Below are 15190 nucleotides of genomic sequence, written 5' to 3'. Positions count from 1 at the left end.
GGGTTACACTGCATGTATGTGAATGCATAGAGTATAGTTAATAAAATTGGGGAGCTACAGGCACAGATTGCCTTGTGGGATTATGACATTGTGGTGATAACGGAGACCTGGCTTAAAGAAGGGCTGATCGCGGTGCAAAATATTCCTGGTTACAAAGTGTTCAGAAAAAATAGGAAAGGGAAGAAAGGAGGAAGGGTGACATTTCTGGTTAAAGAGAATATTGCAGTACTAGAGAAAGAGAATGTGTCAGAGGATTTAAAGTCTGAATCAATTTGGCTAGAGCTAAGGAATAAGAAGGGTGCAATTACATTGCTCGGTGTAATATATAGACCACCAGCTAGTGGGAAGGATAAATGGGAACAAATCTGCAAGGAACTTACAGAGGGATGTGAACATCATTGATTAATTATAATTGGGGACCTTAATTACTCAGTATATAGATTGGGATAATGGTAGTGTAAGGGACAGTGAGGACAAGCATTCCTAGATTGTGTTCAGGAGAATTTCCTACAGCAGTATGTGCCCAGTCCAACAAGAAAGGAGGCACTGCTAGACCTGGTTCTTGGGAATGAGGTGGGCCAAGTAGATCAAGTGACAGTGGGGGAACATTTAGGGGACAATGATCATAAGGTTGAGGATGACAGTGAAAAATTACATTGGTCAATCCCAGAGTAAGAATAATCAACTGGTGGAGTATGGACTTCAGTGAGGCAAGGGCAGAGCTGGGCTGGATGGGAACCAAAGATTGGTGGGAAAAACAGTAGCTGAACAATGGGCAACCTTCAAAGAGGAGATGGTTTGGGCACAGTCAAGGTTTGTTCCCTCAAAAGGGAAGGGTAGGACAAACAAATCCAGAGCCTCATGGATGATAAAGAAGATAGAAATTAAGTTAAAGAAGAAAAAGTGTGCTTACAACAGGTGTCAAGTAGCAAATACAACTGAGAATCAAGCTGAATACAGAAGGTTCAGAAGGGATGTGAAAAGCAAATACGAGAAGCAAAGAGGGATTATGAAAAAAGACTGGTAGCTAACAGAAAAGGAAATCCCAAAGTATTCCAAAAGCGCATCAACAGTAAAAGGATGGTAAAAGGAGGAGTAGGGCCAATTAGGGAAGAAAAGGGGATTTGCACATAGAGGTAAGCGCCATGGCTGAGGTGTTAAATGAATACTTTGTATTTGTCTTTACCCAAGAGGTAGATGCTGCCCAGGCCATAGTGACAGAAGAGGAAACTCAGTCACTAGAAAGGTTTAAAATTGATAAGGAAGAGGTATTGGATAAGCTGTTGGTACTTAAAGTTCATAAGGCACCAGGGAAGCATCCAAGACTATTGAAGGAAGTGAGAGTGGAAACTGCAGAGGCACTGGTAATAATCTTTCGATGTTCCCTGGATTCGGGGGAGGTGCCAGAGGACTGGAGAATTGCAAACATTTTTCCCATGTTCAAAAAAGGTTGTAAAGATCTGCCCCGCAATTACAGCCCAGTCAGTTTAACTTGAGTGTTGGGGAAGCTTCTAGAAACAATTATTCAGGATAGAATTAATAGTCACATGGAAAAAGGTGGATTGATTTGGAAGTGTGAGCATGGATTGGTTAAAGGGAAATTGTGCTGAACTAACTGGCTGGAGTTTTTTGAAGAGGTAACAGAGATGGTTTTTTGAGGAAAAGGCCATTGATGTGGTGTATATGGATTTTCAAAAGGCGTTTGAAACAGTGCCACACAACAGACTTGTGAGGAAAGTTATAGGTCATGGAATAAAAGGGACAGTAGCAACATGGATACAAAATTGGCTGAGGGATAGGAAACAGAGAGTAATGGTTAATGGGTATTTTTTGGGCCGGAAGAAGGGGTCAGTATTGGGACCCTTGCTTTTCCTAATATACATATAAATGATCTAGACTTTGGTGTGCAGGGGACAATTTCAAAGTTCGTGGATGACATAAAACTTGGGAGAATTGTAAACTGTGAGGAGGACAGTGTAGAACTTCAAAAGGACATTGACACATTGGTGGAGTAGGCAGATAGGCAGCAGATGAAGTTCAACACGGAGAAGTGTGAGGTAATTCACTTTGATACAAAGAACATGGAGGGACAGTACAAAACAAAGGGTATTATTCCAAAGTGTGTGCAGGAGCAGAGAGAACTAGTTGTATATGTATATAAGGCATTAAAGGTGGCAGGACAGGTAGAGAGAGCTGTTTCTAAAGCATACAGTATTCTAGGCCTCATTAATATGGGCATAGAGTATAAGAGCAGGGAGATTTTGATGAACTTATACAAGACATTGGTTAGGCCTCAGCTGGATACTGTGTACAGTTCTGAGCGCCCCACTATGGGGATGATGTGAACACATTGGAGAAAGTGCAGGAGAGGTTTACGAAAATAGTTCCAGGAATGAGACACTTCAGTTATGAGGAAAAATTGGAGAAGTTGGGACTGTTTTCTTTGGAGAGGAGAAGGCATAGAGGAGACTTAGAAGTTTTCAAAATCATGAGGGGTTTGGACAGAGTAGGTAGGGAGAAACTGTTCTCGCTCGTAAACAGATCGAGAACTAGAGGGCACAGTTTTAAAGTGTTTTGCAAAAGAAGCAAATGTGAGGTGAGAAAATACTTTTTCATACAGTGAGTAGTTAGGGTCTGGAATGCACTGCCTGGAAGTGTGGTGGAGGCCGGTTCGAATGAGGCATTCAAGGGGGTATTGGATGATTATTTAAATAGAAACAATGTGCAGGGTTGTGGGGAATTGGCGCTTGGTTAAAATGCTCAGAGAGCTGGTGCAGACATTATGGGCCAAATGGCCTCCTTCTGCACTATAACAATTCTGTAATTTGAGCTTTCTCCATCTCATTCACCAAAACCTTTGGATCGATAATCCAGTAACATAATCAATATTCTAAAGTTCCCAAAGGGATCCTTCATAAACCATCTCAGATTCATAAAGAAGCACAAACTGAGGGATAGCCATTCAGTGGCATGCTTTAAAGAAATTGTAACGAAAATTGGGTGTGTAAAATGGGATGTCATTTTGCTATGACCATTTCACCTTAATATTTATGACCAGTTTCACTCCTTACATATTTGGGCCTGCAGTCTCTCTGACAATAAACCTCCTTCAGCATCATTGCCTGTACAGGACACCCAGTGTCCCTGTGTTTGAGGGTTCTTAAAACTATAGGAGGTAAATCCCATCCTCATTTCATCGGTAATGAATTAGTGGAACAGACCCACTGTCAGTTATAAAAAATCAGCCAATATTTATTTCCACTGATGTCTAACCTGTGTCTAAGCTCTTTAGAGTTTGGGTATTTGAAGTCCTTTCATCGGGAGTGAGTTCTCATTCCCTAGGTAATCTAATTTAAGGTACCTGGTCAACAATATTTTAAATTTCGAGTCAGATTTGAAACAAATTGAATTGAAAGTACCTCCAATCTCGCAAGTATATATGGTTTTTGACTTTTTTTTCATGTGGCTGTATTCTAAATGAGAGTGTTCTTAAAATTAATTCACAGGATGTGGGTGCTATTGGCACGCATTTATTACCCACCCCTAATTCCCTTGAGAAGCGAGTGGTGAGCTGTATTCTTGACAACTGAATGGTTCACTAAGCCTTTTCAGAGGGCAGTTAGGAGTCAATTACATTATCGTGGGCCTGGAGTTACATATAGGCCAGACTGCATAAGATATTGTATTTTAAAATCTGTTCTGACTTTTTCTCAATAAAGCAAATTCACAATTGAATTTTCTCTATCATTTCCAATCCTATACAAGGAGCAGGGATGAATTTCCACATTTGGCAGGCACAACTGAACATGACTGGGTTGCGAATTCTTTTTGAGTTGAAGCCAGAACATTGGGATTAGCGAGTCCTGCAAATGTGTCATGGGAGAGGAGACTTAGTGGTGACCCACTGGTGACTGAAGACACTTGAGGAAGAATATAATGTTTGTATAGTCAAGCTGAAGGTTGGAACAGCAAGAATTTTGCTGGTATATGTCGCTCACTCCTGCTCTCAAAGAAATGATGAGTTATTGGCCCATTACGTCTGAGCTCCCAAGCATTAGTTTTAGGGGGTATCTCAAAGATGCGCTGGGCAATTCCTCTGGGAATTTCCCAGGTAAAGGTTTGCATGGCAATTGCCCGAAAGTGCACACTTCCTCTGGACAATTGTGCTGCGCTGAGAACCATCTGAAAATGTGGTTTAAACTGCAAACTTCAGATGGTTCCTCCACTAAGAACAGTTACTCAGAAAAAGTTAGAAGAATTAAAACCTCTTCTAACTTCTGGGTAACTATGGTAAAGATCCAGACCGCCCCCCCGAGACGCCGCCCACACCCCCGACCTCCACCACCCCCCACCCCCCAACCTCTGACATCCCCCACCCCGAACCCTCACCCTCCCCCCACCCCCCGACCTCCAACACACCCTACCCCTTGACACCCCCCACTCCTCCCCCGACCTCAGGCACCCCCCCCCCCCCCCCCAACCTGGGACACCTCCCTCCGCCCCCCAATCCCGCGCCTTCCCACGGACTTCCGACACCGCCCCCACCCCAACCTGCACATCTCCGCTGTAGCGGGAAGGAAGGGAACGCTTCCTACTTTCAGGGTTGATCGTTTACAGCAGCAAGTCCTCACTGGGAGTCGGGGGAGCGGTGTGATTACTGATGGGAAGAGCTGGCGTGGAGGGTCCATCTCCCGTTTGTATCACCCGAACAGATGGACGGGGAATTTGGGGAACTGATGCACTGAATCAATTCGGGGCAAGGATTGATTATAATGACCATTGTTTGTGGTTGACATTCCCAACGAATGGAGCAGGGAGCGCGGTTGAAATCTCAGGTGCCCACGCGGTTTTGCGATGAGAAAACCATCGGCCGATAATCCTCCGGGTTATGATGATGTCGGGGCAGTGAGATTGATTCAACAACATGTCTCAGTCTTTGCCACTTAGCAACATGAGTGCGGACACACGGTAAGGGGAGAATCCATAAATGGGCCCTCACCCCCGTTCACCAAACAATATCATCCCGAAGGATGGTCGGGACAACATCCGATCCCTTATCCAACAAGGTGTTGTTAGGACGGGCACTTTCCCCATTAACTCGCCCATTTGACCTGTAAAGAATCCGTATAGCAGTTGGAGTCTGACTCTCGATTACCGCAGATTTACCTGTTACCCCGACTGGATCTGAATATTTCTCTATACTGTGAGGAGCATTTCGTTTAGATCAATACAAATTTGCATTAACATTTGAGGGTCAGAGTTCAATCCTTTACAGAGAAAATGCAAATTGTGAATCATTTTATTGAGACAAAGTCAGAATAGCCTTATATGTATAATAAACTCAAGCGGCGATTTACACTTTAAAGTTGATTATCTACTTCCCATCTTAGTTCCGGACAGAAGAGCACACTTTTTGTATCGCAGTTTTCGGTCTTTTTGCTCCATCCTCCTTATTTTCATTAGTTTTTTTTTCTTATAACTGTCTTCTGCTGGTTCTCCAACATAGCAAACCCGGTCCGCGACTCTTCCCTTATGTTGGCCCTCATCCAGTTTACCCTGCTGAGGCGTCCAATCAAAATTGTACTTGTACATTTCACTGCACATTCACTCATTTCTTGACCAACTAAGTGTTCGAGCACGTGTATTCACTTCCAGGGGAGCTCCTGCAATTTGCACTGTAAAATATTGAACAACATCATGTTTCCTCAAGCCTTACTTAAGATTGTTTTACAATTGGGTTACATCCGCTACAGGTTTTACCTTAACACAAGCAGTTTTGAAGTTTGGACTTGTTTCCTATGATTCCCTCTTATCTTAACAATAGTTTGCTTAAATATTAGCGCAGATCCATGTATTATACAAGGATATATAGGGGAGAATTTCATGGGCAAGTTATAAGATGTAGAAATTATTAGTCTATAGAATGGTAAATACACAAACATTTTTAAAAATATGAAATCACATTTGCAACTTATTTTACACAATATTTTACACAATTACAACCATTTTTTACGTGTTTCTATCCTAAATTGCAAAGAAATTCAATGAAACAAGTGGGGCTACAGCTCCACAAGGGCGGATGTGTTAACCAGGGGCAGGTTTGCAGGTGGGGGAGACAGTAAATGTTTGTGGGTGACCTTCCCTTCAGCCCCGAACATCGGCACGATGTTAGTGGAGGCCGGGGGCGGTCCGCCCGCCCTTGCGCCAACTGAGGCCCTTTAGTGACCAATTAACTTTTCGGTTGATGGGAGGAGAACGGGAGAACGGGAATTGGGGGGCGGGTTCTGGCAGGAGAAGCTTGTTCGGGCAAAGGGAAGTGGATAGGTCCCTATTTCACAGGCAGCCTTTTGTTATCGGGATTCCCCCCCCCCCTCCCTCTAAATCTGCTGCCCCACCCCCACCCCGCATTTTCCCTGCCTCCCAACCTTAGCACTCGGTCGGCTGTCTCCCTTGCTCTTTTCCCGGCCCTGCTAGAAACCTTCTTCCCAGACCCCTCCCTTGCATCCAGTTCCTGGCTCTTTGACTGGGTGCAGTTCCAGCAATGGCCACCACTGCCGGCGGCACTGCTGGGACCAGAGAGCCAGCGGCTCTCAGAGGCAGGACTCCTTCCCCAAAATGGGGATGGAAGGCCCATATCCAGTTAATTATCAAACCTCAGAAGGTTAAATGTCTGCAGATAACCATGGAGTAGGGATAAATTCCCTGCCAACTATTTCAGTGGTGGGTGTGGCAACCGCTGGAACCCATTAAATCTGCATCAAGGATGGCAGATTTCCTCACGGAAGGATCATCAGTTCACCAGATGGAATTTTGAAACCACCTGGTAGTTACTTGGGCCAGGATTTTACAGTTGCCATGCGGGGGCAGGCCCAACACGCACCCGCGTAAAATGATGCACGATGATGTCGGGCATGCGTCCCATCACCACGCACCATCACGATATTTCAGAAGGCAGACGCGCTATGAGTTCAGAGGCGTGTCCGCCATTAATTAACGGGCCAGTTAAGGCCCTTGAGGCAGCAATTGATTTCCATTTTACGCAGCCCGTGCCACCTTCAGGTCATCGCATGGGTGCAACGAGCAGGCGGGTAGGCCACATTTTCAAAAACCTCATCCACAGGTGGGATAAGAGGGGTGAGTGGGCTCACTAATGCGAGTTGTTAGAACTTCCGATTATTACTTACTGCTACTTGCTTGTGTGAACAGGACAACTTCATTTCGCTTCAGAGCTGCTTTTACAGAAATAACAGACCTCAGTTAAGGACGCCGGAGGAGTCCTAACACTTGGGGCCTTCCAGGTATCAGACAGCCTTCCCTTTCCCTGGGAATGGGGATTGTGGTCTCCACTGGAGGCACCTCCTCTGAGGAGGAAGAGAGGGACAGAAGGGGGTACGAGGCCAGGTGCCCCTATTCAGCCTCCAGGAGAGCCACCTGTGGGAGGAGAGGTGTAGGCACAAGGGGCGCAATGCCAACAGGAAGTCCAAGGCGGAAGGGCCACAGGAGATGTCACTATCCTGCTGCCAGGGTTTACAGGTGGTGATGCAGCTACCTCAATATGTCTGAGGTTCAATGCCGAAGGAGGCTCCGCCTCTCAAAGGAAACAGTGACCTCTATCTGTCAGATGATTGGCCCTGAGATCAGCTCCAACTGTGTGGGTGGGCACCCCAAGCCAGTGGCACTGAAGGACATGGCGGCCCTCAACCTCTATGCCCCCAGTTCTTTCCAGGGTTCACTGGGTGATCTTTGTGGAGGCTCCCAATCAGCTGTCCACAGTTGTGTCAAGCTGGTGACAGATGCTCTGTTCAGGCATGCATTGACTTTCGTTCACTACCACACAGACAAGGCCAGCCAGGCAGAGTGAGCCAGAAGCTTTGTCCTGACTGCTGGATTCCCCTGTGTTCAGGGTGCAACTGACTGCACACATGTGGCCATCAAGGCGCGAGCAGGTGAGCCGGGAGCCTTTGTCAACAGGAAGGGCTTCCACACCATGAACGTGCAGATAGTGTGTGCAGGATGCAGATTCTGCATGTCTGTGCAAGATACCCAGGCAGCTCCCATGATGCTTACATCCTGAGACACTCCCAGGTGCCGAGGCTCTTCAGTGCTCCAGCCCGGCTGGATGGATGGCTGCTGGGGGACAAGGGCTAGCCCCTCAAAAGGTGGCTCTTGATGTCTCTCCGCCACCCAAGAACAGAAGCTGAGCAGTGGTACAATAGGGGCCATGCCCCCACAAGGGCTGTGGTAGAGAGAGCCATTGGTCTTTTCAAGATGCGCTACCGATGTCTGGATCGCTCAGGGGGCACACTCCAGTATCCCCCAGATCGTGTGTCACTGATAGTCGTAGCATGCTGCACTTTCCACAATCTGGTGCTGGAAAGGGGGGACACAGTGGAGGAAGAAGATGTTGACATAGCTGCTCTGGCAGCAGACGATGAGTCCAGTAGTGAGTCCGAGAACGAGCATGCATAGGAGAATGCTGAGGGGTTAGATGCTGACCTTGGCAACTTCCAGGGAGGCAGGGACACCGGGAGGCTTTGATCCAAAGCTCCTTCAGCTAGCCTACCAAAGATGAACCATTACCACATGCCAGGGCTGCAGGATCCATACTTGATACCTGACAGCAACATTTACTTGGTGAACAACATGGACTATGTGCCATTTCAATAAAGCTCAATGACAAACAAGTCACTCATAACATCATGGGTTCCCCTTCACCAGCAGAACTAATGAAGTACCCAGAGGCTTATTGAGAACAAACACATTTACTGCTTTGCAACCTGGCATACATAAATCGAAGTAAATGAAAAGGTGTTCAACATCACACTGACTTAAAAAGAACTTAAAAGTGTGACAAAAGAAAAACACGAGTGATAAGCCCGTGATGTGCAGAAGGTAATTTATGTTCACGTTTGTGGGTGCTATGTCTAGGTGCTCCCCACTCACTGGCACTGGTATTGGAGCCAGCCTGTTTACTCTGCTGTCCTCTTGGCCTTGCTGACCTTGGCAGGCATCCTCCGGCCTGTGGAGCCTGTGCTGGCCCCGCCTGGTGCGGCCAGTGGCACAGCTGGCATTTCCCCAGTCGCCGAGCCTCATCAGATGCCACCGTCACTGGCAGAGGGATGGAGGGGCTGCTGCCATCAACCGGAGTGCCCTGAGAGGAACCTGCAGAGACAACAAGCAGCTCGTGTGCCAACGTCAGGTCGCTTTGGACCCCTGGCTCACCATTGATGGATGGGCACCTAGCTGGGATACTGGCTGCCCAAATCATCTCCCACACTGACACTGACCACCTGAGGTCATTGCTGCTGTGAGGGCTTGCAGGTCCGAGCACATTCCCAGGAAGCCCTGACTGATCTCCTGAAGGAGCCTCTGCTTGAGAGTCGCCACTCTCTCCATGGAGGAGGCATTGCGCTGAGCTATGAGGGTCATTGCATTGCTCATGCTCCGCATGGACTCCTCCATCCCAGAGATTATGGCACACAATTCCTCATGTATCTCCACCAGACCCTCCCACACACCCTGCTGGACTTCCAGCATCTGCTGCCTCAGGGACGACTCCAGAGGCACATCATCAGCCATTGACTGAGCATGTTCCTGGTCCCCAGCAGTCCTTCAACTGCCAGCACCCTGGGCACTCTCTGCCTGCACCTCAAGCAAGTGTGAAGTGCCCTTGCCACTGTGCACCAAGATATTAACCAACGATCTTATTCCCACCGAGGTGCTGGTATCTGTGCTGGTGCCTGCTCGGCTGAGAGGGTGTGAAGTTGGTGCATTCAAATCATCTGTGTCCTCAGGGGTGAGCAGCGGACCTTCAGGCTCCTGAGACTGAGGGTGTTCTGGTGAGCCTGAAAGAAAGAACAAGGACATGTGATTAGTTGAAGTAGTTACACTGTTAATGTGCATGCCTGGCTCCCGGATCCGGGTGCCCTTATCTTTCCATTATCATTGGGGATTCCATGTTGGAGGCTGAAATCAATATCCAGTCAACAGCGGAATGGTTGCAATGACAGACATTCTGACCTCAGTGCACTGCACTCTTACTTCCCTCACCATGGCCGGTTGATCTCTCCAGCCGCTCCAGCTCCAGTGCCTCCTGCTCATATCTGGTAAGGATTAGAAGGTGGGGTGGCCCTCCGCCAGTCTGCAGCCTCTCTGCCTTTTTGTGGGCTGTCTTCTCCTGAAAGGAGAGAAGAGCATTGATTAATCAACCCTGTACCTGCATTGCCACTGCAGCTTTACCACCTCCACCCAAGGAGAACCTTGCAGGGCGCAGCCAATTCGTGACCAGAGCCGCAAAAGACTCATTCCAAACAGCTAGTTTTTTTTTAATTCCAGCTTTATTTAATTAACTGAATTTAAATTCTTCGGATGCCACTGTGGAAAATGAACTCTAATTTCTGGCTCATTAGTTCAGTAATATTATCACTATGCTACCATTCCTGTTCTCAATGAGTTATCCTTTCAGGACACAGTTCAGATTCAAAAACAGTGCAGGCTGCTGTGCTAAGGCTGCCATTGGCTTTCCTTTGCACATCAGTCATGTGCTGCAGTTGAAAGGGTTAAACAATTTTAGTTATAAGCATCCTTTAGTAAAAGTAAAATATAAGCATAAAGTGGAACTGGAGATTCGCTGATGTATTTTGACAGAATAAGGAAGGAGACAAACAAGCTAGTAGAACAAAGCCAGGGAGAGGGTGTTGAAGTCAAGGAGGCCCAGGCTCCTGCACAATCAGCAAGATATGGTGGTCTTGCATGGATGAGAACAATGTCTGGTGTAACTCTTTTGGAGTTAAACTAAATTAAACTAAATTAACCAAATAAGGGATAAATCAAGCACAGCTCCTAATTCAGGTCAGCTGTAAAACTAAGGACAAAGTTTAAAGGAAACTCACAAACTTTAAACCAAAATGTGATTAAGGCGGTCAACAAAACACCCCCATCCCCGTGGTGCCCACCGAGCACGGAAGGCCTCGAGAGCGCCGGCAGACACCACGTGCTCCCTCTCCAGGGACACCCGGCCGCGAACGTAGCCGCGGAAGAGGGACAAACGTTCGGGCGGGACTCCCCCATCGATCGCCCGCTGCCTGGACCTGTTAATGGCCAACTTGGCCAGGCCCAGGAGCAGGTTCACGAGGAGGTGGTCCTCCTTCCCGACCCCCTTCCGCACCGGGTAGATCAGGAGCGTGGGGCTGAAGTGCAAACAAAACATTAATAAAAGGTTTTTTAAATAACTAAAAAGGGAGTGCAACCTACCACACCCTATGTAAGCATGGTCCACAGACTCCACAAGACCACAAAAAGGGCAGGTGTCCTGGGAGTCCGCGAACCTACACATTCTACGATTACAATGTCTGGTGTATGTGCACACGAGAAATATGTGACCAAAGTCAGAGACATCTGTTTAAGCATGTGATTGTAAGTTGACATGATTAGAATATTTGTATGCGAGTCAAGGTGTATTAAGGAGGAGCCACTTGTAAATTTTTAGAGTTTGGTCTTGGACTTCCCCAGGCTGTCTCTCCCTCTGTGTGCTTGAATAATAAACGATCGGAAGGTGCACCTGAGTTTCCTGGTGGTTTGTCAAGGCAAATTACAACAATTAGCTCTGCGAGCAGGGTCCCTGTACCGGATCATCAGAACGACACTGCAAACGGGTGAAACAAAAACAGAATTACCTGGAAAAACTCAGCAGGTCTGGCAGCATCGGCGGAGAAGAAAAGAGTTGACGTTTCGAGTCCTCATGACCCTTCAGCAGAACTGACTGCAAACGGGTGAGCTAGTTTATCTACCTCCCGCAGATAGAGCGGTGAGCCTACCCAAGTAAAGGCCCGGCCGAGTATCCAAAGAATCTGAAGGTGAGAGAGGATGCTGAACCGCTGGCAGATTAAAAGCCAAAGCTGCGCACCTAGGTCAGGCCGCACGGAAAAGAATAGGCCAAAGTCGCGCAGGTCGGGAAACTAGGACCACCGAGGACGGGCAGAAAACGGCCTCGACCGCGGACCAGAAGACTCGATTACGGGGTTCGTAGCAGCACATCAGAAAAAGGTTATTAAGAAAATACGAAAGGATGCGTGTGACCCGAAAGGTCCCCCACTGAATGTTTGGTAAACAGCTCAAAAATGAATTGATCTAAACTGTTTGTTCTGGAGGGAGAAAGAAAGAGAGCGAGAAAGGGGTACCCCTAGTGGGGATTAATAAGCAGCGACAGGCAAGAGCAGAGAGATGTGAGCTTCAGCCGTTTTGATTGTCCCTATAGGTGAAACCCTGAATATCTCTTTATTCCTGCCCAATGCTACTTGAAGTTTCGTTTAGAGTGTGAAAGTTTGAAGTTGTTAAGATAAATGTTATAAGAATGGAAATACATACCTTTATATATGTGTGTGTTTGTGTGCAAGGAAGAATTTGTACGTGTTTTATTGTGTTTTCTTTCCTCAACTGTCAGTTGTGTGTGGAGTTCAGCACTTTAGAGTCAAAAGCCTCATATTAGGTTAAAAGAAAAGTATATTCAAACATCCCAATGTTTTGAGTAAAGGTTTGAGTTGAGTTTTCTGGTAAAAATTGCAATTCTAAGGTATTATAAAGATAAAACAGGATTTTTCTTTGTTTCAGATGAACCAGCCTTTGCACCACCCCCTCGCGGACTAGCAGGGAGTAACTCTTTCCACCAGCTTCCAGAATGATTGGGATTGATGAATTAATTTTAATTCATACGAATTGGTGTTCTAAAAATTCTGAGGAAAAAATTGCCTGAAGTTCAAGAAGATTCTAAGAAAACCAAAAACCATAAATACACAGTCTAGGTGGTTACTATGGATAAAAGGGTTTTTTTTTGAAGAAGAGATGAATTAAATTTGAAAGGAAATCTGCAGCCCAACAACACTGTTATTTGAATTTGGGACAATCTTGAGAAGTGAAAAGTGCAGTGTAATTTAGCATGTTACTTTTGAATAACCAGGATGGTATCCAAGATAAAGAAATGTATGTTGATAAACATGTGGGACTTTAATCTGGACACAAGTTAGTTTAATTTTGATAGTGTAAATTACAGTTCTTACAAAATTTAAAAATTTGAGGTTTAGTTCCCAAAAAAGTTCTCAAAAGGGAATTTTTATTTGACAACAATTGACACTAATTTGAATGCTGTAAGCTTTTGTATTTGTAAGCCTATTCCAAAAATATAAAGTTAAGCTCAAGACCTTGAAAATGTTTGGCAGAAATCCAATTTTTGGCAGAGTTAATGAATCTGGGATGATTTTAAAATGAAAACGAGTTCAGACACAATCTAGTGAGTTAATTTTGAGAAAATAAAATGTTGGTTGAGGAGAAGAAGATAAGGGAGCAAATCACATTAATGCTTGGAATCAAATAGAAATGTTTGATTTCTGTTTTAAAAAGGTTATGAGAGCACTTTATTGGACTGTAAATTCCTAGACCACCTGAAGAAAATAAGATGTTAAAGGCAAAATGCTGTGGATGCTGGAAATCTGAAACAAAAACAAAAAATGCTGGAAAAACTCAGCAGGTCTGACAGCATCTGTGGGGAGAAAGACAGAGTTAATCTTTCGAGCCCTTATGACTCTTCTTCAGAACTATATAAAATGGGATATGTAAAAAAAAGCTTTGAAAAAAAGTCTACACCATTGAAATATTTCTCCTATAAAATGTTCCAAGTCCATATGAATCTTCTTCAGATAAGACGGTAGCTATTGCATGTGTTAAATGGCATGAGGAAATAATTAAGGGTAGGAGATAGAGTTAGGGAAAGAGGATAATCTGGCCATCACCTGAGACTTTGGAACTGCACAGGGGGAGATAAGCAAAGATCTAGAGACAGAGGTCCCAGTTGACATGGAATGGTTAATATGGCCTAAAGAATAAGGGAACATTTCAAACAATCAAGGCAATGGAGAAGCTGACCTTAAGAGAATCTTAGGACGATCATGGTCAGAGGGAGTAAAAAAACATAAAGGTAAAAGTATAAGGAACCTGTAGTTGAGGCAATTGGAGGGTAAGGAGAAATAATACTTAACAACAATTTACCACAAGATAGAAAGGAAAGCTGTAATAAAGGCTAATTAGCTATATTATTGATTATATTAATGTCCTTGCAAGTTACAAAAAGACCACAGGATTAACATCATGAGGACAGGCAAAGTTAAGAAGCTTCCAGAGAGAACCGCCACTGGAAGTGAAGATACTGAGTCATTGAAAGATAGGATAAGAAGACACATTGTAGAGTTGTGTATACAGCTTAAGGAATTTAGGTCCGAGGTGAGACAGCAGCAGGAGATAGGGGACCAGGAAAGAAGTGAGGGGGGGCAGCTCCCCAGGACATGCCAGATGTGAGGGATAAATAATGGTGAAGATAACGCCCATGAAACCAAGTTTTGTACCTAAATTGATAGGACCTTACGAGATCATACTGATTAGCAATACTTGTGCCTGTATGGATATGAAAGGGAAAGGGGCACTGGAAGCATTGGTCGCAATTGAAGCATGTTACTAACTAATCTTGTTTTACAGAACTAATCGTGATCAACCAGTGATGATTGTGAGGTCTTGTACTTGAATTTGCAGGATTGATGCTACCACAACAGCACTGACTGACTTAACAAATGGAGGCAAAACACCACAGCTGCAATTAACTGATCCCCCTTGTCCAGCATTGAGCCCTGGACCAGAGAATGGACTAGTGTTGATAAAAGTGGGCAAAACTCTGCATGATAATGTACACCATGAGCTGGTACCCATCATCCTAAACATCTCCAATGAGGAGATGCCCCCCTGTGCAGTTCCAAAGTCTCAGGTGATGGCCCAATTATCCTCTTTCCCTAACTCTATCTCCTATCCTTAATTATTTCCTCATACCAGATACCTGTCTTAGTAGTGCTTGGGTCAGACCTGAGCACTGTATGCAGCTCTGGTAAAACAAGTGACAATACAGGCGGCTTGGTCTAACAGTGGAGGGCAGCCCATGGCTGCACCCCTGTTCAGGGAAAAGGTCGACTGAAACTTAGTCTGGTTAATGATGTCGCCATAGCATTTAACTTGGAACCTCAATGGTAAATTCAATTGATTTGGCAACAGTGAACCAAAAGGTCTGGATCTTAACTTCTCAACTTAAGAAAATTCTGGAGAAGGGACAAGGGATCCAGGGCAGGCAACTCATACGGACCAAGACCTGACATGG

The 15190-nt window shown here is 45.5% G+C and overlaps 1 long non-coding RNA gene across 1 annotated transcript; it reads right to left on the bottom strand.

Annotated features, from left to right (window-relative positions):
* Positions 1-5283: 5283 nt before the first annotated feature.
* On the bottom strand, positions 5284-11807 carry LOC121290003. Its single transcript, XR_005945693.1, has 2 exons — positions 11676-11807; positions 5284-5675 (listed from the first exon to the last, which is right to left on the bottom strand). It is a non-coding gene; the product is annotated as an uncharacterized LOC121290003 (long non-coding RNA).
* Positions 11808-15190: the final 3383 nt, after the last annotated feature.

The sequence above is a fragment of the Carcharodon carcharias genome, chromosome 2, assembly GCF_017639515.1.
Source record: "Carcharodon carcharias isolate sCarCar2 chromosome 2, sCarCar2.pri, whole genome shotgun sequence".
Taxonomy (NCBI): domain Eukaryota; kingdom Metazoa; phylum Chordata; class Chondrichthyes; order Lamniformes; family Lamnidae; genus Carcharodon; species Carcharodon carcharias.
This window is presented reverse-complemented; position numbering and strand designations above follow the sequence as displayed.